Below are 23036 nucleotides of genomic sequence, written 5' to 3' on the forward strand. Positions count from 1 at the left end.
CAATGAGCCCATTCACATTCTGGGGGAGAAACAGATCTGAGCAGAAGGAGCTGGGGGTCCAGAACCTGCCCCCCTGCCCCTGAGTGAGCAGCATTCCCTGCTGGAAGGCCAATGGATCTTTGGGATGCCTCAGGAGGAGCATTGCCAGCCAGTCAGGGGGGTGATCCTGACCCTCTGCTGAGCCCTGTGTCCAGCCCTCACCCCCTCAGCACATGGGAGATGTGGAGCTTTAGGAGCAGGTCCACAATTTCTTGGAATATAAGACAAGGCCAAGATCTTTGTTTGAACTTTATCTGTAAGTTTGGTGTTCAGCTTTTGGAAAGATGTTGAAAACTGAATAATTGAAAAAAGGAGCTGTAAAAATGACAGGAGGCCAAGGGGAAAAAAGAAAGCTTGGAAATGAATGTGAAGAAATTCATCCTATTTAGCCTACTAGAGAGAAGGGTAAGAAGCAATTTGACCTATAGGTATCTATACAGGAAGATGGTATTTGATATTACAGTCCTCTTTAATTGAGTAGACAAAGCAAAATGAGATCCAATGTCTGGAAGCTGAAGATGGAAAAATTAAAGGTGGATATAAGGTGCAGGTTTTTTTGGTTTTTTTTTTTTTTTAATAGGCTGAGCAATTAACCACTGGAGCAATTTCCAAGAATGGAAAAATTATCCATCACTCTAGGTTCTGAAGTCAAGACTGGATGGCTTTCTGAAATGCACATCCCATGTCAGTGCCCAGTCACGAGTGCCACGCAGGACTGCTGCAATTCCATGGATTGGGTCCTTCAGGAGGTCAAAACCAATTACCATAATTGCACTGTCTGCTTTAAATTCCCTGAATATCCATGGCCCTTTCTACACCACATTTCTAAGGCATGACTACCTAAGAGCAGCACATCAGAACCCTCTGTTTAGGTTGAAAATTCATCTAAATGAAAAATTGCCATCATGTTGTTTCCTTTCCCCTCTTTAGATGGCCTTTGGGAACACAGAGGCACCACTGAACACCTTTCCCCATCACTTTTACTTGAAGGTGCACCCATGGAAAGGCTGCCTGAGGCTGGTTCCTCTCAGCCCTGGCATCCCCAACCAAGCTACTCCCAAACCAGCCACTTTGTGTGTTTCCCCACTAGGCCTCGTGTTTGTGAATTCCCTTCACCTCTGTTTCGCTGTGATATTTGCCCCAGTACTGGCAAACCACACCTGGCTGTTTTCTAATACCACTGCCTGAAACTGGCCTCGTTGTTTTCCCACATTTACCCTAAAATGTGCATGCTATTGTTTCACACCTTGCATTAGGAAAGTGAGGTTACCATGTGAACCCCAAACTGGGCAGCCTGAAGGTTCTCTTACTCTTGCTGCCCATTTCTGGCAGCATGAAGAGCTGGCACAAAGAGTGACAACAGGAACCACGCATGTTTTTGTGCTCCTGCTTCCAGGAAATTCTCCTTGTTGTGTGTTTACAGAGCACCTCGCAGAGCTGGCCTGCAATGCAGGTTCCCCAGGGGCAAGCAAAGAGGAACCGTTACTATCAATTACTGCAATTATTGCAATTATAATAATTATTATTCTGTCACTTAAATTTCGGCAATTAATTTTTCCAGAGTCTAGTTCAAGCCATTTTCTCTCTGCCAGATGCTGATCACAGCAAGAGCGAGGCACAGCATCTGCTGCTGATCAGAATCTGGTTTAACTCATGAAATACTGCAGGGGCAGGTGCTTGGTGAAGTGCAGGCCTGGGTCTCTTTGGTGGGCTCAGGGAGAGCCCACCAGAGCAGCTGAGTGTGCAGTGTGATCAGTTTGATGGTGCAGACCAGGCACGATGTCAGTCTGGGTATTGCAGGCTGGAGCAGGACTGTGTTTAACTGGGCTGCAAGGGTTCAGAGCCAGGGTATTGTCAGAGTAAGGAGAAGGGCGGGGGGTGGATTATCCAAATTTAGGCAGCTGAAGGCTGTGTCTCTGAGCTATGGCAGCTGTCTTTCAAGTCACCAAGAGAGCCTGGACACGCCACGGAGCAGTTCATCCCATCCTCGTAGGAGCACCTCCAGCAGTGCATCACCTCACCCTCTGGAGACACCACCTCGTTTTCCCCACTGGTTTTAGTGAAGCCCAAAGTGTCTGCATAGACCAGACACCTGCCTTTAGTGGGAGGAAAATCATACCCTTCACATTCTTAATTGTAGGATTGATAAGAAACCTTGACACGTGAGAAAAATCCGTCAATCCAGAGGTTTGGGAATCACCAATTCCAGATAAATGTAGGAAGGACAAAGCAAGTGGCAGTTTCCTCCCATCAACTAGCATCAAGTGACACTAATACAACAGTTTTGGCAAAAACCAATACAGAATATACAGGTCACCTTTCCGAGTGACAGATCTGAGACCTAAAATTGGCATCAGTTGGACAGGTCCATAGAGAAGTATTTACCTTTTATTTTTTTTTTGTATCAGCTCAGAGCTGGCTTACACCATATTCAGGGTATAATATTAACCTCACACAAGGTGCTGCTTCCTTGGGCATCACTGCTGCTCCTTGTTATAAGAATTCTTCTATTGCAAACCCTGAGAAATTTTACACCCAGGTCAGCAAACTTGAAATGAAGGCAGGGAGCTGTACCTCAGGAGGCAGTCATTCTAGAAATGCTCATAATAGATATTCAATTCACTGCTGCAAGAAAAGGACTGAATTATATCTTTGAATCTTTCAGTAGCAAGACAGTAGACAGGAACTAGGAGATTGCTGCTGTCCTCTTATTGATATCGTGTCCAATTCTGTGTTTCTGCCTTCCAAAAAGACCTTTAGTTAATTAGAAGAGGATAAGAAAACTGCTGCCACGATGACTTGATGTTGGGGAAGGTTGTCTTCTAGTGAAGAATTCACTTACATTATTTATCCAAGGGAAAATTAAGAGGCAATTGGATCATGGCCTATGGGCCTGGGCATTGAAAAACGGTCCAGGGAAATAAATGGGACTTTGATTTGCTGGGAAAAGACAGCTGAAAATCCAGTGGTAGGCAGAGGAAATGCAGTCACACTGGTAAGAAAGTGCAAAAAGTGAGTGGATAACGAGGCTTGGCAGGGTGTCCCTCGCTCCTCTTAGAGCCAAGGCTGGGGATGTGCTGTGGTGCTCACAAATTATCATGTGAACAATGCAGAAACTGGAGGGGTGGAACTTTGCTCTCCTTGCTGCTGTTTGGTATTTTGGACTGTCTGATTCCCAAGGCTACAAACAGCTGCATTTTCTCACTGATAACAGATAAAGAGTCTTTCTCACACACAGCAGTATGAGTTAGGACTGTAGCAAAAGTCTGCCATTTTAGGCATCAGGGACAATGTCTGTTCTTTAAAAGACACTATTTAACTTCACTTGTGTGGTTGCTTGAATGTTTCTTGGTGATCCATGGGAAGATATCCAGAGAAAAAACAAAATAAATGGAACAGAAACCAGACATGAAACACCTTGCTTTCAATTTGTCTTCTTCAAATGAAGAAAATTATAAAATGAAAGGCCAGTTTATTCAGGATCCACCAGCAAAGGCCATGTTTAATTCTTTGTAAAGTAGGTGAACGTTTCCATTATTTCAGTAGTCTTTTCAGTGAGCTCTGCTTTAGTGGTGTTTAATGGTCCTCTAGCTGAAAAAAAGAAATAAAAGTAAGGATGCTTTTCCCTTTTTTGATGGCAGAGCTGCAGAAGGCTGCAGGCTGAAACCCAGGGCTGTGAGTGGGGTTCCTGGGGTGTGTTCAAGACAAAGCGGACTCTGCTTCCACATTTTTGAAAGGCTTTGGGGCTGTGAGACTGGAGGTTTGTTACATGAAGGCAAGTTGCCCAAGGTAAAAAGAGATAGAGATGGGAGAAATAAACTGTGTAAACAACTTCACGAGTGTGCTGTGTTTGACAGGGATAGAGTTAATGTTTTCCACGGGAGCTACTATGGGGCTGTGATCTGGATTTGTGCTGAAAACAGCGTTGATAACACAGGAATGTTTTATTTATTGCCGAGCAGTTCTTGCACAGTGTCAAGGCCTTTTCTGCTTCTCACGCCAGCCCAGCAGAGAGGGGGCTGGAGGCTGGGAGGGGACACAGATGGGACAGCTGACCTCAGCTGACCATGAGGACATTCTGTTCCATGTGGACACATGCTCAGTACAGAAATCTGGGTGAAAGAATGCAGGGGAAGGGGGAACATTTGGAATGGTGGAAGTTGCCTTCCCAAGTAATCACGAGGCGTGATGGAGCCCTGCTTTCCTGGGGAAGGCTGACCATCTGCCTGCCCGAGGAAATGGTGCTCGAATTCCTTGTTTGGTTTACCTGGGAGGCTGTTTTCATCTCAATCTCTGGGTTATCTCATTTTAACTCCTCCGATTCTCCACCCCATCCCTACACAGAGGGAGTAAGCGAATGGCTGTGAGGGGTCTAGCTGCTTCTGGGGTTAAACCATGACAGTGAGGAATAGGTACCATTTCTTTAATCCAGCAAAGGATTGCACCAGTCAGAACCAGCAGCTAGAATTCAATTGAGGCAGATGAAATTCAATTCAGAGGGAAAGCACAGGTTTTTCACTGTGAGACCAATTAACCACTGAAACAAACAATGAAGGAAGCAGTGGTTTCCAGCCCTGCTCATATGTTGGGCTGACATGCCATATGGAGCCACAGGTGAATCCAAAATGGGGTAAAATTGGGGTGCATGAGGTGAGAGAACATCTCCTGATGGTGGTAGCCAGGTGAAGCTTTGCCCTGCAGGTTAGCACAGGCCAGAGGGGGTGGCTGTGTGCCCCATTTGCAGATTAAGACACAGACTGGACTTCACCAGGAACATGCAGAGACATTTCAGCAGGCTCTGCTCAGCTACAGCTGCATAAAGAAGTCGTTTAAGGAGGAAGTGTTTATGCTTAGTTCACTAATGGGGCTTCATTAGGAGCCTTTATAGACCAAAAGACAAAGAGTAACCCAATCAAAGGTTCCTGATGAAAACAGCAAAATAGGAAAACCAGAATTTCCAACATACCAGGAATGTGTGAGCCCGTTCCCTGCAATGAACAGAAACACAGTTTCTTCATTGACTTGCAAGGACACAGTGCTTATTTGCATATGAAAACATGTGCACAGAGAAGCACAAGCCCACAGAGGAGCCAGCATTCCCAGGGATCCATCCTGGCTGGGGTGGAGTACATCCAGCCTGTGTTGCAGGGTACAGGGCTGTAGGTGTGAGCCTGGGTCATTGATGGGTGCATCTGGAGGATGGAGTCCAAAATGGGTGAAAAGATGGGTGAAAGAGGCTGCACGGTGGTGCCACGACAGGACAAGGTCCAGCCCTGGCCCAATGCTCTGAGGACCCAATTTCTCATATTTGGCACTGGCCCAATGCCCTGAAGACCCAATTTCTCATATTTTGCACTGGCCCAATGCTCTGAGGACCCAGTTTATCATATTTTGCACTGGCCCAATGCCCTGAGGACCCAATTTCTCATAGTTTGCACTCTCTGCAGCACCAGCTTGAGGCGGATGGCTCCTTCCCCAGTTGCAGGTGATCCAGGAGGAAATGCACAAATAGCCACCAAACCACCCCTCTCTCTACACTCCTAATCCACGGGGCGGAGGGATCATGGTCCCAAATCCTGCAGGGCTTCTCTTGCTGAAGGCAAAGGGTCATGGCCAAACACAGCCCTACAACCTCAATCTCCAACAGCCCAGGAGAGAAACCCCTCCACTGTGCTTGTTCTTATCCTTCTTTTTTTACTACTTTGCCCTGCTTTCTTTACTTTACTTCTTTCTTTACAGCTATGTCTGCTGTAAGGAAGAGTAGAGCCTGCAAAGGGAACCTTGTGGGCACGGATGTCTCTGAGCTCACCCTGGCAATCAGAATTGTGCAGTCCCAGCTCTCTCCAAGACACACCATAGTCTTGCCAGCCAGCACCAGGGCCTGGCAGTCCTGAGAAAACAGACCTTTCTCTCACAGACAAAAACAGAGTAAAAATAAAATATTACCCCTGTGAAATGTCTCCCTTGCAGCGAGTTGTGGGACAAAATTTGCCTGTGGATAGGACCTCCTAGGCTGCTGCAGTCACTCATCCACAAGAACCAAAGCCTCTAATCCCATTAAGAAACTTATCTTTCCTGATGGACAAAAAAGCTTTCTTCCATCAAACGTCTATTCTGATGGAAATCTTTATACCAGAACTCCTTCTGTCTCACAAAGGGCCAGGGTGCAATCTAAGCCTTTGATGTTGTGTTTGGAGTATAATGAAAGGCATTAAATTTGAATAGAATTATTGAAATGGCATGTCTGTTTCTGCTATTAATAGAAAAATCTTAAAACAATGAGCAGCAGAGATGGGGTCTATTGCAGGGAGCAGGAACAAAGGCAGAGCATTTTGCTCTGGTTGTGTTACGGGAATGGCTTCAGGTCTCTAATGTGCTGGGCTCTGCACAGGGCAGAAACAACAAACCCTGCACGAGGCCAAAAGAGCAAAATCTTCAGACCTGGGCTCTGCCTGCACATCTCCTACAGCTCAAAATCTGCAGTGCTTCAAAGAAAACGGCACAGAATGGATTCCAACCAAATCAGAGGTGATGGGGCCTCATTTACCTGGGCAGGCCTTGCCAGAGGGTGTTATGGCTGCTAAAAGTTCATCTGGGCCCAAGGTGAGACTGAATGAATTCACAAAACAGAAATGCAATCAGGATCAAGCCTATAATTCCCTAATATTTGTAGCATGGGAAAGATGCAGGAGGAGAGGATCATACCTGTGTGACATGGTATTATGCCTTCCTTAGACATGCACTTTTATCAGGATGCTGAGATACCAGAGCTTTAATCAGACTTAATAAAATTGTTCTGATAGCTTTGAGTTCTTCTGATCCCTGTATGTAAAGAAGCATTTGAGCACTTGTATTTTTATATCTGTGCATCATTGCATAATAAGCTGAAAATCATAAATCTAGGTGGATTCTGTGGTGAAAAAATAAAAACCCCAAAAAACACTTCCCAAGGGCTTGAGTTTCTAATAATTGTCTGTTTGTCTTTGCTGTTTGGTTTCCAGGAACAGGCTGGCAAAGTGACTCAGGGATCACTGCTCCTGTGTTGTGTTCTGGGAGCAGAGCTGGTGAGTGGGATGAGGCACCCTGTGGGCACTGGCTCCACAAGGAGCTCACAGTGGGAAATAGCTGAAAGACAGCTCTCTGTGTGGGGTGAAATTAGGCAGTTCCCCTGTCCCAGGAGACTGAGAATCTCTGGGGAAAGATGGCAGAAACATGATTTTGTCACAGAGTGTGACACAGAGCCCAAGAGATCAGGAATCCTGAAGAAGAAACTACTCAGTGGTGGATGCCACAAATCCCACCAGCATCCCCAGCAGCTGTCTCCATGAGGGAAGGACCACAGTGAGTGATGTGAGTTTATTCTTTGCCCTAACAGGTGCTTTCTGGCTCAGACAAGCTCTTCACCTGTATCCACTATCTTACCTCCAGGGCTGGTTTGATGGGCACAGGATGGTGCAAGTCCCAGCTTAGGAACGGGCTAAGAGCAGACATGACCAGCAAGGAGTTAGCTGCAGGAGGGGTCTGGAGAAAACCTGTGTGCTCTGGGATGTCATTCCCAGCACTTCCTTCTGCCCTCCACCATGCAAGGAGCAAGAAGCCTTGCCTTGCACATCTGCTCTGGGTCCCTGGCATGGCTTTGCTTCTTCTCCCCAAGATACCAACACCAAGGCCAGCAACATCCTCCCTCCCTCAGGTTCTCTGCGGCTCTCCACTGCACTGTTGGGGTTTGAAAACACGCACACACAGAGGTCCTGCAGAGCTCTGAGAAAGTGACCAAGGCTGGAATTTATCCAGGGTACAGACAGAAAGAAGATAAACCAGCAGTGGGCTTGCAGAGCAGAGGAGCAATGGACAGGAATGGGAGGCTTGAAATTAAAGCTGTGAGATGGGGCAGACCAGAAGAAGCTGAGAACAGGAGGCGGCACCACAACCTGTGGTCTTTGCTGCTTTGGTTTCAATTACCTGGCAAACCTCCTGCAACATTCCCATCCCTTTCATCCAGAACACTGTGGTTTCTTTCCTGTCAGTCACCACGGACAAAGCCAGCACCACATTTTCCCTTCCCCAGACTGGCGGAGGACAAGGCTGATGCTCTGCATCCTGCAGTGGGAGCAGGCAGCCTGGCAGACAGCGCCGTGCTGTGCTGCTCCCACTGTGTGTGTCCCGCAGCAGCAGCAGGAGCCTGCTCTGTGCCATCCTCTGGAAGGATGCTGAACCTGCTTGCAGCCAGGAATCAGCGGGCTGGTGGCCACTGTATGACACTTAGGGCTGGTGGAGGTGCTGCATTGCTTCTCTGCAGCAGTAACCCAGCCCAGGCGCCCGGTTTGAAAGCCCCGAGCTGCTGTCGCAGCTGCATCGCTGTTACCTTTGCATGCTGCTGCAGAGTGATGCTGCTGGATGAAATGTTCAGCAATGTGAGCAATTAAGGGCATGTCTGTATGCATTGAAGGGCATAAAACAAAGTTTCAGCACAGCAGGAGGGTCCGCTGGGAAGCTGGGAGCAGGGGACCCATGTTGCATGTCCTTTAAGGATGCATTCTCCAGCTCTGGAATGATCCTTGGGACCAGCTTTGTGCAGGGCATGCTTCATGCCCTGCAGCAGAACTGCTGTGGAACACAGTTCAGTCTCTTCTGGAGCCCTCTGTCTCACAGGCTGCCTCTGAAGCACAGCAGTGCAGCTCTTCTGGGGGCTGTGTGGGCTGACATAGAACAGACACAGAAGCTTACTCTACCTAAAGAACTTGCAAGCCGTAAACTTTTCCCTGCTTTTTATCTGACTGATTGGCTGCTGGGTTTTCACACACACTTACAGAGGCCTGGTCTCCCAGGAACACCAGCAGAGAGGCCTGGAAACCAGTGGAAAATGGCAAAGCCAATGAAGATTTTAATGGTGTCAAACTGGGCATCTACAGCTAACGCAGACATAAATACAGTATCAATGATGCATTTAGGAGGTTACCTCTCATGATAAAAGGGAGTTGCAACGAGAAGGTTTCTCCAAACTTCCTTCTTTCCCCTTCTTACTCTTCCCTGAAACTTGACATTGTTGAGGAAATGGCAAGACCTGCAGCACATGGGAGGAGAAGCAAACACCAAATAAGGCCTGGGACAGGACCAGCAGCAGACCAAGGTGCATACTATAACCCACCCACACATTCATTACAGTCTGGCAATTATGCTGGGTGTTAATTGCTGCTGCACCAGGCGGGATTCAACAGCACTGGCACCTCAGGGCTGGCACCAGTGCAGCCCCACAGCATCCCCTGCTCCACTCTCCTTGGCTTTGCTCAGCACCTTGCTCCTCTGTCCTTTGGCAAACCTGGCTGGCACATTTGGAAAGGATGAGATAAAGCTCACCGAATGAAGAGGTTTTGAGCAGGTGCTGGATCTATCGATTCGTCTGCTGGCCTTTCAATCGCTGGGGGTCACATCTCCAAGTTCAGCCATGAAATAACAAGGACTATAAATAAAACAAGCAGGCTGAGATTTTTCACAAGGCTACAGTCACTAGCAGCTTCTAAAAGACAAAGTGCCAGGTGATACAGAAGTCCTCAGGATATACAACGAAAGCTGTCAGGCGGCAATCCACGAACACTTCTCTTACCAGAAGTGTGTTCACCATATGGGTGAATACCTCTCTTGCCACCTCCTCTGCCACCAGCAGCTCTTTCTCTCCTCTCTGCACCACTTCTGTAAGCAGATGATGAACTCTAGGTGATCTGGCTTAAACATAGGTGTGTGTACATATTTCCATGTTTAATACATATATCTTTACAGACAGCCTACTGTCACTGACACTTGTTTGTGGTTTCAGAAAAGGGGGATGCTTTCCTATCACTTCCACCATTTGCCATGAACAACTGCCTGCCCTTAAATAATTTTAGCAGCAATTCCTCTGACATCTTCCTATGGACAGGGTTTGACAGCCAAAATCATCTCTTCCTGAGAGCACTCTTCTCTATTTTTCAGCAAAAATTTTCTTTCCCTTCTGCAAGAGAGCCGTGGTACAACAACAAATGTTTGGTTTTTGTTTTTTTTCTCAGGGTCATCAACTCATAGGATTATTGACTCATAGGATCTTTGACTCATAGGATCATTTAGGTTGGAAAAGACCTTTGAGATCATCAAAGTTCAACTGTTAACCCAGCCCCTCTGTGTTCACCACTAAACCATGTACACAAGCACAGCACATCTAGACAAACCCTCCTGGAGTCACACACAGCAGCTGCTGTGCAAAATCTGCTCATTGCAGGGGCAGAGGCTGAAGAGGGGGGATCCCAGGGTGGGCTTCCCAAGGGGGCTACTGAGCAGAGGGAGGTGGCTCTGCATGGTGTGGGAATGACATAGCATCCCAGGGATTCGTGTGAATAGAGAATCAAGACAAATGGATGCACAGAGACAAAGCTGTGGCAGGGCTGGGCAGTGATGATAATGGCAAGGAACAGAGTTTCATGCCAGGAAGTGGTGGACCACCAAGAGGTGTTGAAGGTCATTTAAGCTTCCTTCTCTTAAGTATTACTGCAAAATATCACTAAGGGACAGCTGTGAGTGAACATTTTTTCTGAGGATCCTGGGGTGCCATGCTCAGCTTCCTGCTGCTCCTTGGTCCCTTGTGTGCATTCATTCCACCAGGCAGACTGCTCTGGCTCTCCAAGGCACCGTGTGCCAGTTGAGATAGGTAACTCCTGCCAGGTGCTGCAGACAGAGTCAATGGCTCTGCAGACAGAGTTAACAGAGGCTGTTCAGCTGCAGGTGAGGGGGTTAAAAACCTCAGCCAACAGCAACACAACTGTTTGCTCCTACTTGCTGGCACTGACAGACTGCTCTGTGAAAGCCACCCCACAACAGGAGTGCCACAGCTGTGGGGGGAGAGAAAAGCTGGGTCAGTACACTGCAAGCTGTGCATGTTCCTGCTTGGTATTTTGCTTTCACCCAAGACTCCATCTCCCTTCTGCAAAATGGGAGTTTGCAGTTGAGCTTCCTCCTCCCCAGCCCTCGCAAGCTCAGTGCTCTGTATGGGGTACATGGATAACCAGGGCCCTGCTTTTTGCAGGGGTGACTCTCCTGCTCCTCCCTCTGGGCTGGAGGCAGCTGGGTGGGCTTTCCTTTGCCTAGAGAGGTGTGAGCATCACCACCACACCACAGGACCTTCCTGCCAGCAAGAGCACTAGAAGGATTTCCTCTCCTCCACCCGCTGCAATGTCCCAGAAGCTTCTTGCTCTTCACGTGCCCTCTCTGCTGCTGACTGGGTTGAAACTGGTCTGTGTACTCCAAAATCGAGAGGGGAGGCACAGCAGCCCCCTGTGCACGTCTGTACAGAGGCAGTGCTGGAGCAGATGCCTGTCCCTGAGGACACTGAGCAAGGTGAGCATGTCGTGCCTCATCCCCCAGGAGTCAGTGTCCTCTGCAGGGGTGGAACTTGGCAGGCAAGATACAAGGACAATTCAAAAAGGCAGGTGGTAAAATGTAATTTCAGATCCCATGCAGGCAAGAAAAGACAAAAAAGAGACACTGAGAAGACTGAATTATTTGCTACTCTGGAATGCTTAATTTTTCATCTTTTCTAGAGCATTTGCATAATCTTTTCTTTTTTTTTTTTTTTTTTTGGTAGGATTTTTTGGTTTGTTTTTTTTTTTTTTTTGCTTGCAATTTCCTTTTTTTTTTTTTTTTCCTAAATGAAATGCTTTTTCATCTGTGCTACCTTGGCAGCCTGTGAGCAAATTATTCTGTGCTTAGTGCCATCAGAAGATGCCAGCTCCTGGGAGCCTCACAATGCAATTGTAGCCAAAGCCTTGGAAAAGGGGAGAAGCTGGCGACAGGGGAGGTCACCAATGTGAGTGGTGCCACCACTGCCACAGAGCAGGATTCCTGCACCCAATGCAGCAGCCTGTGTGTATCACAGCCTGTCTCACCCCTGCAAGGGCCCTGGGCTGTTCTTGTGTTGCTGCTGATATTTGCTGCCTGGAGATGCTCTGGATGTCTCTGCTTCAGCCTGCACAACTGAAGAACAAGTCTGGACTCTTCACTTTTCAGTCTTGAGGTTGTTTATTAATTCTTATCTATAAAATTTTCATTCTGCCCAGCCGAGATCTGCTCAGCAGGGCAGCCATGAGCACTCTGACTGCCCCTGAGTGGGGTTGTCCTTTTATACTACAAACTGCGTATATCATATTTACACTTAATTCCCAATACCTATCACCTGTGTTAGACAGTGCACCTCTACTCTAAACCAATCCCAAAGTGCCAACATCACTGCAGAAAATGGAGAACAAGAAGAAAGGCTAGACACACCCAAGCTCCTCCATCTTGTCCCCATAACCTCCATACCAAAAATCCTAAAATCTACATTTTCACCCTGTGAATATTTTATTATTACACTATTCAAACCTGGGTGACTTTCAGGTCCTCATACAAAGCTGGTAACTTGCTCCAGGGGTCAAAATCAAACCCACAGGTGCTCTGGGCAGCGTGCCAGGGTCTCTGAGCCCCCCAACAGGGTCCTTGGTAGCTCTGGACACCCAGAGGGATGTGCTGAGTTCCTAATGGGTGTCCCTTTGGGTTTTCATCCTGTGGCTCTGGGCTCAGGCAGGGGATGGTGCCATGGGTGGAGGTGTTGCTGAGCAGAGGCAAATCTTGCTGCTCCTTGGCTTATTCAGCATTTCTCTTGATCAGAAAGTACTGAGGCTCAGAAACTCAGCTGAGGCTCTGCCAGAGCGTTTCAACTGGTTATTGAGATCCCTTGCTAAGCCCCTTCGGCACATCGTCAGGCTGACAAACACAAGCATTGCTGAAAAAAAAATGGAGACATTTCATTTAAAAATTGTGCTGAAACTCAGCGTTCAGCCTTCTCCGCAAGAAAATGTGATTAAACATCTCCTCTTCAGCTTGAAAACACTTGCCAAGTTTTATCTGAAAATTCATGACACCCTCTCTCCACATACGTTTTCCAATGAATGCACTATTTATCTCCATCCTATTAAAAAATATACATAAATATCCATCTCTTGCTGTAACACCAGACTGCAGGGCTCATGTGTAGGTTCAGAGCCAGACTTGCTTTGAGCCTCTTCATTCTCCTGTGGGTCCATAACTGTGCTGGAAATCTCTGGATGATGGACTTCCAACATGTCTTGGGGAAGGGAGAGGCCACTTCCAAAGTGGAAACTGAGTGAAATAATTTTTAAAAACCCGGAAAAGCCAAAGAAACCCAAACCATCACAAACAAACCAGAGAAGCAAACCAACCCAAAACGTCTTGGAAATGAAAATGAGCAAACTTCAGGCTCACTGGTGGCTAGCACAGAGCTATCCGAGTGCTTCAAGTCCTGCCCTCCCCAACCAGCCCTCCTCCTAATGGGGAATATTTATTCTGCGTTGACAGAAGTCTGCTCCAGGGTGGGAGCTAATATTAATTATATGACAAAAACATCCTTGGGCAGTGATTTGCATGCGGCCTTACATCAAACAACTCAAGGTCCTATAAAAGAGGAGCGGAGCCTGCTCCTGCTCCCTGCTGCATACTGAATGAATCCAGGCATGATATTTGATTGCTGTGACCTTCAGGAAGGTCTGAACCTGTTCCCAGCCCTTGCACACCCACACAGGTGGCTGGCACACACTCGGCAGCCCGTCCTGGTGGGGCTCTTCAAACAGTTTGGAGAACCTCCTGTGAAATTCTGGCTGTGCAAAGGCACAGGGTGCCTCGAGCTGGGGTCTGCCTCCTTAAACCAGCATCATATTTACAGCTTTATCATCTGCAGAGAACAGCTGGTGCCTCATCCCGCTGCACGCTCCGCAGTGTGACTCTCCAACTTGCAGTCTGATTTATGGAGCGTGCCTTGCTTTACTCAGTAAAATTTATAAATGGCACAAAAAAAATAAAAAAGAAAACCAACACCTCCACAAAAAAAACAAACAAACAAACAAACAAACAAAAACAGAATAAAAAAAAAGGACAAGGAAAATAAAAGAAAAGAAAGAAAAGAAAGAAAGGAAAGAAGAAAAGTGGCTGAGCCTCTTTACTTCACATTCCACCATCAGAACTGACAGGTAAAAGGGCAGATGGGAAAATACCTGCTGAGAATGAAGGAAGAGCTACTAAACAGAGATCTATCTCCACTCCCCATGAGGTTATCAAAGCCCTGGTGATCTGAGTATGAAAATAACATATTGTCAGAGCTGGGTGCCAGCAGAGGAATAGCCCAGCTACACAGGGCCTCATAAAGAAACAAATCTGGGGTATTTGGAGCAGCCCAGCCAAAGGATATCTAATCCCGGAACTGTCTCTTATTTTGCTTATCCATTTCATTACCCGTGGTTGCCTTTCACTGCCAGAGGACACGGAAACAGCACCGTGAAATCCTCTGGCTCAAGGGGATCGGTTTGGAGATGTTTGGGAAGTCTCATGATTTTTTCCCTCCATCAAAAAAAAGGGAAAAAAAATAAATCTGATTTCTCAATACCAAAACTTGCCTTAGGGAATGGTTAGAATTGATGGATTTCCCAACTCTAAAAGTAATTGTTCCCAATACCTTTTGGAATTGTAAAACCAAGGGTCTCTGACTTCTTTCAGTGCTTACTTAGAAATGCAATCCCAGGGTAACAGAAATGTTTGAGGCGAGAGCAGAGAAGTCGGCAATGACAGTAGTGAAATACTTTGACTGTGCCAAACCAGTCTTGGAGGATTATTATTCCCGTTCTAGCCCAATCTGGAATAGACATTTTGTTTGTTTTCCTTTTTTCCCTTTCCTTTTTTTTTTTAATCTTAAAAATGTTCACAGCATAGGAAAATAGCTCTGGAGAGGCTCCTGTTCTGCCAGAATCCTATAATTTCTGAGGAGACTTCATGGGTATGGTACCAGTAGGAAACTATTGGGAAAAAAGGACAGAGGCACAGAGAGTGTTCTTGTGAGAGTGAGGCTCCCCATGCCCTAACTGTGTGAAATCTGGGAAACTCCTTACTGAAAAAGGAAAGACAGAAAATTAATCTATGCATTAAACTGGGTGTTTCTTCTGAGCCCAGCACTGGACTGCACCTTAATGACTTGAAAGTAGATATAAACCAGTTGTGTGGAGTTTCTGAGGGGAATCCCTTTCAAATACCCTTCATCCAGAAAGGAGAGCTTAGTGACTTCTCATACCCCCACTTCCCTTAAATGTTTTGCTTACAAAATTACTACCTGCTCATCTTTTGTTTTTGCTGTGAATATTCCCTGAGAGCCTCCTCCCGCCAGCTGGGATTCAGGACCTGTATCCTCATTTCACAGCAGCAATTATTTTTCAGCTCTTGCTAGTGCCCTGCCTGGTCTCTCCACTGGGATATGGTCCTGACAATGCTGGGGGCACTGCAGGGTGGGATTCAGGATGAGGTTGGCTGCAGCTCCTGGGAGCCTCCCCAGAAAAGAAGCTTGTGCAGGCATCAGGATCACACACCTCACCCAGTAAGAGCAGACGGCCTCACAAACAGCCCTCATGGTGAGGAGGGATCTTTATGTTTTCCTTGCTGATGTAAAAAAGCCCCAGATATGCTGGAGTCCCATTTCCTGGTGATCCTGAGAGAGGGTGCGCCAAGGATGGAAACAATTTAAGGCTGCAGATTAAAAAAGAGGGAAATGAGAAGATGTTGCCTGATGGTATGAGGACTCTGGAAACCCGAGTATCAGGTGATAGAGTAGAAAAAGGAGGTTGAAATGTGGAGAACAGACCGGGAAAAGTCTGAGAATGAAAGAGAACAGCAGTGTGTCTTTGATGGAGAAGGGGATACACACAGCTGCCAAGGGTTTTTTTTCCACCTTCATGTGTGAAAATTCATGTGAATTATTTAATGAGTGGATTTGCATATTTTCAAATAAATCACAGTTTATCCTGCCATTGCTTCTCATTCTGTTTCTGTTGACAGAAGCTGTTGCTAATCGAGGAGCTCTTTTTCTGTGAGGTTTTATGAGAGGTGCTCACTGAGACACTGTTGCTCCTTCCAGGAACACACCAGGAGGGGAAAAGGCCTGGAGACAGGATGAGATTCCTCTTAGGACACACAGCAAAATCCCATTTCCCAGAGGGAAAAAAATCCTTTTCAGATTCCATGCTCTGCTGCACTTAGGGTGGGAGGAAGCTGAAGGAGGACTTGCAATGGTGTGAAGACCAGAGGAGTTAGAAGTGTAGGGACAGGTCAGGAGCCTTTATCCTCCACAGAACAGCAGGCAAAACAAATAATTGTGCTGTATTAATAAAGCCTGGGGATGGTTTTTCTATAAATACGCCTGGGGAGTAAGCACACAGGGGTAGGAGAGCTGTTTCAGCCAAAGGATAGTGCTGGCATGAGAACAAATGTATATAAACTGGCCATGAATAAACCAAGCTGGAAATTAGTCGAGGGCTGAGAACCATTAGAGCAATTGGTTTTGGGGCAACCACCCAGTAGGAGCCACAGAGGCAGAAATCCAAACAGCTTTTAGGAGAGAGCACACTCCAGCTCTGAAAGGGCATTGTGATACGTTGCTGCAACAGCAGGGATTGAATCTGGCAAGTCTGGAATTCCCTGCCAGCCCCACGTTCTTGTGTTTCAAGTGTTTGGGAGGTTTGACTTCTATTTTTTTTGTAGATAAATATGGCTTTGTGAGCAAAAGCAAAGAAACTGCTGGTGGAAAAAATTTATTTGAACATTTTTCAAGGTATTTTAAGGCAAAAAGAGTTGAAAACAAAAGCTGAAATGCCAGGTCTCACCTCTCTATCAGAGCTATGACGGCCTGGGGTGTCCTTTCCAGATGGGAAAGCTGAAAGATGAAGGTGTATGGAAATGTCACTGACCTGTGGGCTCAAACAGGGCATTGAGATGGGGTATCCTGGAGAGAGTGACCATCGAATTCCAGAGCAGTTTCCAGTCTTAGGCAGGAAAAGGGTCCCACCAGTGATGGAAAGGATGGAGCTGAGTTTCTGAAACAAGTTCCTCCTCATCAGCGCCTTGACAGCCCGTGCTTCACATCCCAAGCCAGCAGTGTACTTCCTGTCCTGCCCAAGACCAGGTTTCTATTTGCTAGTTCCCACGAGGATGTATCAACATCACGCAGTTCGTGGATGAGCAGCCTCGTGCACCAATGTAAGTCAGGAACCCCCTGCTGGAGAGCAGAAAAGGCCCTGGGGGCCTGGTGAGCACAAACTGACCCTGATGCAGCCATGTGCCCTTCCAGCAGAAAAGGACAATGGGATCCTGAGCTGCTCCAGGCTCAGCACTGCCAGCAGGCGAGGGGAGCTGCTCCTGCCCTCTGCTCAGCCCTGTGAGGCCACAGCTGCAGCACCGCGTCCAGTGCTGGCTCCCCACTGCGGGACAGACGTGGGTGTGTGGGAGAGCGCCCAGGAAGGGCTGATGGAGGGGCTGGATCCTGCCTCCTGTGAGGAAAGGCTGGGGGAGCTGGGGCAGTTCAGCCTGGAGAGCACTGAGAGGGAATCTCATCAATGTGCAGAAACACCTTGAGGGAGGGTGACAGAGAACAGAGCCCAGCTCTTTCCAGGGTACCCAGTGACAGGGACAGAGGCAGGGAACACAAACTGGACACGGAAGGCTCCTCCCAAACATCAGGAAACACTTTGTCACTGTGAGGGTGAACAAGTACTGCAACAGGTTGAGTCCTCAAAAGACACCTGGACACAGGCAGCCTGCTCTACATGGTCCTGCTTGAATAAAGGACAGAGGGCTTGGATAAAATCACAGAGCTCCCTGTCAGTCTTAGCTAGCCTGTAATTCCGTGAGATCCACAGGCAAATTATCTGTTTCAAAGGCTCTATTTTATTTGCAATCTGCCATCTACAGTTTTCATTTGAAGCCTCCTAACTCCAGAAAACAACTGCCTTCTCTCCATCCCTTCCTTCCCTCACAATCTTACAGACCTTTCTCATGCTTTGGTTATCAGTTTGTCAAATCTTAGCCTCAGCTTATCGGGTTCCTCCTCACACAGCTGCAGTTCTATTGCTTCACTTGCTATTTCTGCCTTTTTCCAAACCTTTCCCAAAACAGCTCGCTCTGGGGAGCATTGTGACACTGGAAAGTCCCAGGTCACAAACAGCAGGAGACACCTACAGTGAATTTATAGGCCTCAGTCATTTACAGAAGATGAAATTGAGGTCTCAGAGAGGAGACAGGCACAGTATTGACTGGTAAGCTGATAAATCAACACACAGCTTTGGGAGGCTGTGCCTGCTTGTTTGCACCAGGAGGATCACTCTGATGAGGGAGCTCCAGATGGACCTTCTGAACTGTCCTAAAGCTGCATCTGCTCACCATCCCAGTGTGGCCAAACCCCTTTACACTGTCCCTCTTTGGGGCCAGAGTGGTACCTGTCCAAATTCATCCCTAAAGGACTCTGAGGATGATATTGCTGGGGTTCAAAAGTCATCCCTATCCTTGAATTTAGAGGGGTGGAATCTGGTGCCAAGGTTTTGCATGGCTTGCCTACACATCTCCCACTCTCCTTCAGTCAGTGAAGCTCTCTTTGTTTGGACCCATCATTTTCTGGCATATGAATTGAGAAACAGCAATTGCCAGAGGTGCTGAAGCACTGCAATTTAGCTCTGGGTTGCTGGGCAGCGATTTAAACTACCATAATTTCAAGAGATCCATAGAGGAACCCTTCCCTAATTGAGCCTTTTTGCTTCAGTCAGAGATGCTTATATGGAGGACAATGAGTCACTATAGGAAACATCAATATGAGAAGTCGCTGGGAAGGAACAAGACTGAGTTCAAACTGCCCACAAACTTCCTGCAAATTTCAGTTCAGCAACAGCATTTCACAAAATAAACCTTTTCTAAAGTATTTTTTGAGAGCTGCAGTTTGGGTTTTTTTGTTATTTTAAGAGAGAGAAAAAAAGGTAAAGACACACACAAGAAAAAGAGCAACAGCAGTCCTGTTCTCTAGCTTGTGAAGCATTTTCTGCTTGAGAACTGAGACTTGGGAAAGGAAGTCAAGGATGAGTAGGAGCTCCTTGCCTGCAGCAAAGCACAGGGTGAAGTCACAGCTCCTGGCCTGGGTTTGTGGTCAGAGCAGCTTGTGAGGGAGCTCAGAGGGTGACTCTGGAGCAGGGCTTTATATCTCTCCAGCCATATCCTCCACCCCAACAATGACTTTGCTTTGAATCTGTATGAGCAGAGGAGAGTAGGGTGTGTGCCTGGGAGTAGGATGTGAGCTCACACCTCAGCCAGCACCACTCACCCTTTCTGATTAAGGCAACCCTGTTTCCTTGCACTCCCCTAATAAACCCAGTTATTCCTTCTTGTCCCAGCTTCTGAACACATTAATTAAAAGCATCTGGGGCCAGTCCATCCTAGCGTGCAGGTGAATGTCTTTTCAGTATTCATCAAGCTTCATTCTCTGGTGTCTGGTGACAATTTTATCTTCCTCTGGGGAAACAAAAGAAGGAGAGATGATGTTGCTGTAAAGAGATGCTAATCGCACTATCGGGATCTCCTCAAGAATTCGCAGAGCTCTTTGTTGTGGGATGCTGGGTCTCCTTGTCCTTAGCTCTGTCTTTCCTCTCTGATTTCTAGAGGGGGTTGAAGTTATAAAGATCTTGAAGGGCAAGGGAAGGGCATTATTTAATATTGCATCTCAGAGAATGCCACAAGATGTTTTGAATTGGGTCTGCCTTTTCATTGCACATGTGCAGTGCCTACTTGACAGGGACAGGGATCTGCTCTCACCCTGCGTCAGAGGGGAGGGGTTGCTTTTTTCCTGCTATGAATTTTGGTCCCTTTCTGGTTTACCAAGAGCTGAAAATGGATTGCTGTCCATACATATGCATTTCTTCTTCTGGAGTTTGACAGAGCTTGGGGAGTCTCTGGAGGAACAGTGGAGCCTGGTGTGGAAGGAAGATGGTTTTGGATGGGACTGACAGTGACTGGCACCTTCAGGTGACTGTGGTTTTCTGCAATACTGCCAACAGCAAAATCCACCTCCTAATTACATAACCCAGGGGCCATTTTCTCCTCCTCCAGCACAAGCCCATTTGCAGTCTGTAGGTACATCCAAGACCTGTGCTCCCAGACACAGCCTAAGAGCCAGGCATCTTCTGCTTGGGTCCCAGCTGCAGGGAACAGCACCCAGCTGGGCTGTAGGCTGATGGTTGAGATCAGCAGTGACAATGAGGCCTGCTTTGCTACGTCCATCAACATGGACCCTTCATGATGCCTGCAGGTGAGGTTACACAGAGCCAGACCTGCCTTGCAAGCTGTCCCCAGTGTCTGACAAGCAGCCTAGCATGTTCTGAGAGTGCCAGATGCCTGCAAAGCCTTTTGGATCTGCATGCCACATCCCAATGCATGCCACATCCCAATGTGTGCCACATCCCAATGTGTGCCACATCCCAGTGTGTGCCACTTCCCAATGTGTGCCACATCTCAGTGCATGCCACACCCCAATGCATGCCACATCCCAATGTGTGCCATATCCCAATGTGTGCCACATCCCAATGCATGCCACATCCCAATGTGTGCCACTTCCCAATGTGTGCCACATCCCAGTGCATGCCACACCCCAATATGTGCCATATCCCAGTGCATGCCACATCCCAATATGTGCCACATCCCAGTGTGTGCCACATCCCAATGTGTGCCACATCCCAATGCATGCCACATCCCAATGTGTGCCACATCCCAGTGCATGCCACACCCCAATATGTGCCATATCCCAGTGCATGCCACATCCCTATGTGTGACATATCCCAATGCATGTCCTGGGCTCTGTGGACTGGCAGCTTCGCCACCTTCAAAGAGTTAACTTCCCTCCAGATACTCTTCCCAGTGAAGTGACTTGAAACAGGGGCCAGCACACAGCAACAGAAAACAGGCTGGAGCAAACCATATGCTTCTGCACAAGAATAACAGCATCATTAAAATCCTGAACCAAGAACTCAAAGGAGCATTTGAAGACTACATAGCAGCAGGTCCTGAATCCTAACTATCAGCTTCTCTTCCCCTCAAATCCTTTGTATGGGCTGAATGTGAAAGCAGAATGTGTACTCAATCACAGCAACCCACTTCCTCCTCAAGTGACTCTCCAGATATGTGCTCACCTCAGGAGTGAGATGTAGCCTAAAACAGCAGGGAAACAAACAGGTGAAACAATAGAGAGAAAAGGAGTATGGGGGGAGAGGGAGCAAGGCAGACCCCAGTCACTGCTTAAACTTTGCTTATTTACAGCTTCAGCATACATATGAAGATCTATAGCACTTACACCCAAATAAATCCTCCCCTGGAGACAGGTGGCAGATATCCCCCTCCATTATTTACAGCCACTTCTCAGTGAAAACTGCAAGCTGTAAAATGCCCATACAGTGTTGGGGAGATTTATAGTCCTCCTGTATTTCACACACTGTCTTGCCCTGCTGTGTTGCCTTTGGGAAGACATGGCAAATGGACTCCAAGGTGTTTGACAAAGATGAAGACTCATTTATTACTTGATGCTTTGGAGAGAAATATTTGTACGCAGCAGCCTACACGGGTGGCAAAGGTTAATCCTCTCCTCTCCCGTCAATCCAGCTTTTCGTGGACAAGGGGAAAGCAATGTGTTGGCAGGGGAAGGAGTGAGGAAGGGGAGCAGCAGCAGCAGTGACCAGTGTCACCCTGCCTCCTTTAATAGGGCCAGAGGAGACTGGGGGACTTTACTCTGTCACTGACCCTTCACCAACCAAGTCTGATCTCAACTTTTTCTTTCACAGGTCTTGGTCCTACAGCAAGGGGACTGATGTCCTCACTTTTGAGCAGCAGATGAGATTTCCTCAATCCTGCTGTTGGAGGGCATGTTTGGCTTGCAGGTCAAAAGCATCCATGGCACCCAGCAACCCGAAATCCAGTCGTGACACACCTGATTGCCCCTGGCACAGTGGGGCACAGGACCAGAGGGGCTTTTGGCAAATTTGGCTTCAAAGGGGGTTTCAGAGCGTTTTCTCTCAGGTTGGGACTCCACAAATGCATCCCCTTGTCCTTCTCTGCTGGCAGGGCCAACATTTCTGCTCTCTCCTCTCTGAAGGTGAACCCTGGGAGTGGGGTTGAGGCAAAGAGCCAGCGTGGTGCCAGCAGGCTGCCTGCTCTGGATACAGACAAAGAGCTTCAATCTCCGGGGCAGTCGATAGAATGCTTTCCAGCAGCACTAAATTCTTGCAAAAACTCAAACATGAAAACATAAAAATAAAAACACGGTGTAAAAAACAAACAATAAAAATATAACACCAAATACATCACTTAACTAAAACCGCTTACCCAGTGGCTTTGATGTTAATGCATTGTCTGTAACAACGTGGCATTCCAGCTGAATACTAACCGGCTGCAGAGCCCAAGCCCAGCCTCACTCCAGAGGTTTCTGGTTTTACTACCCTGATTTCTGCAGTCAGCCTTCTCTCCTGGGGTTTATTAGGTCTCGTCCCCTGCCATGATCAACTAAGAGCTGTTTTCACTTTCCCTCCCCAGCGTTAATTAAAGCTGGGGTGGAGTAACCCACAGAAGACTCCTCAGAGGAGGGAGAGGAAAGCTGAGCCCAGCGCGACGACAGGGTTTGATCAGCGGAGAGCTGTGTTAACAAGAGCCTATGGATGTGAGTGGGATGAGCAGTCGGTGGGGAAGGCAGGAACAGATGGTACCCAACTACGTGCAGCATGGTTCCTGGGGTCTGCAGGATCTGCACAAGCTCCTGCTCGCTGCACAGGCTGCCTGGTGCTTGATGAGAGCAGCAGCCACAGCCTCTGCAGAGCCATGCTGAGCTGCTCCTGCACACGCAGCGTGGAGACAGCGCCGACAGGATCTCTGCTGCTCCAGCCCTTGCGTGCTGCTAGCATGGGCTCAGACAGAAATTACTGACCCCTCTTTGATGTCAGATTTTGGGGAGTTGCTGTGCAGACCTGATGCAAGTGTGGCAGCTCTGTGCAGATATTCAACACCCAGGTGCAGGAGAAGGGCTGAGTGAAAGCCTGGCAGGAAGGGGGGTCTGCATCTGAGCTGTGGCACCTGGAGGCACA

The 23036-nt window shown here is 47.6% G+C and overlaps 1 long non-coding RNA gene across 1 annotated transcript; it reads right to left on the reverse strand.

Moving 5' to 3' along the window:
- Positions 1 to 591: 591 nt before the first annotated feature.
- Positions 592 to 22573, reverse strand: LOC113459856 (uncharacterized). The gene is made up of 3 exons (XR_003381425.2): positions 22285 to 22573; positions 8999 to 9103; positions 592 to 3630 (listed from the first exon to the last, which is right to left on the reverse strand). It is a non-coding gene; the product is annotated as an uncharacterized LOC113459856 (long non-coding RNA).
- Positions 22574 to 23036: the final 463 nt, after the last annotated feature.

This window comes from Zonotrichia albicollis, chromosome Z (assembly GCF_047830755.1).
Source record: "Zonotrichia albicollis isolate bZonAlb1 chromosome Z, bZonAlb1.hap1, whole genome shotgun sequence".
In the NCBI taxonomy this organism is placed as follows: Eukaryota; Metazoa; Chordata; class Aves; order Passeriformes; family Passerellidae; genus Zonotrichia; species Zonotrichia albicollis.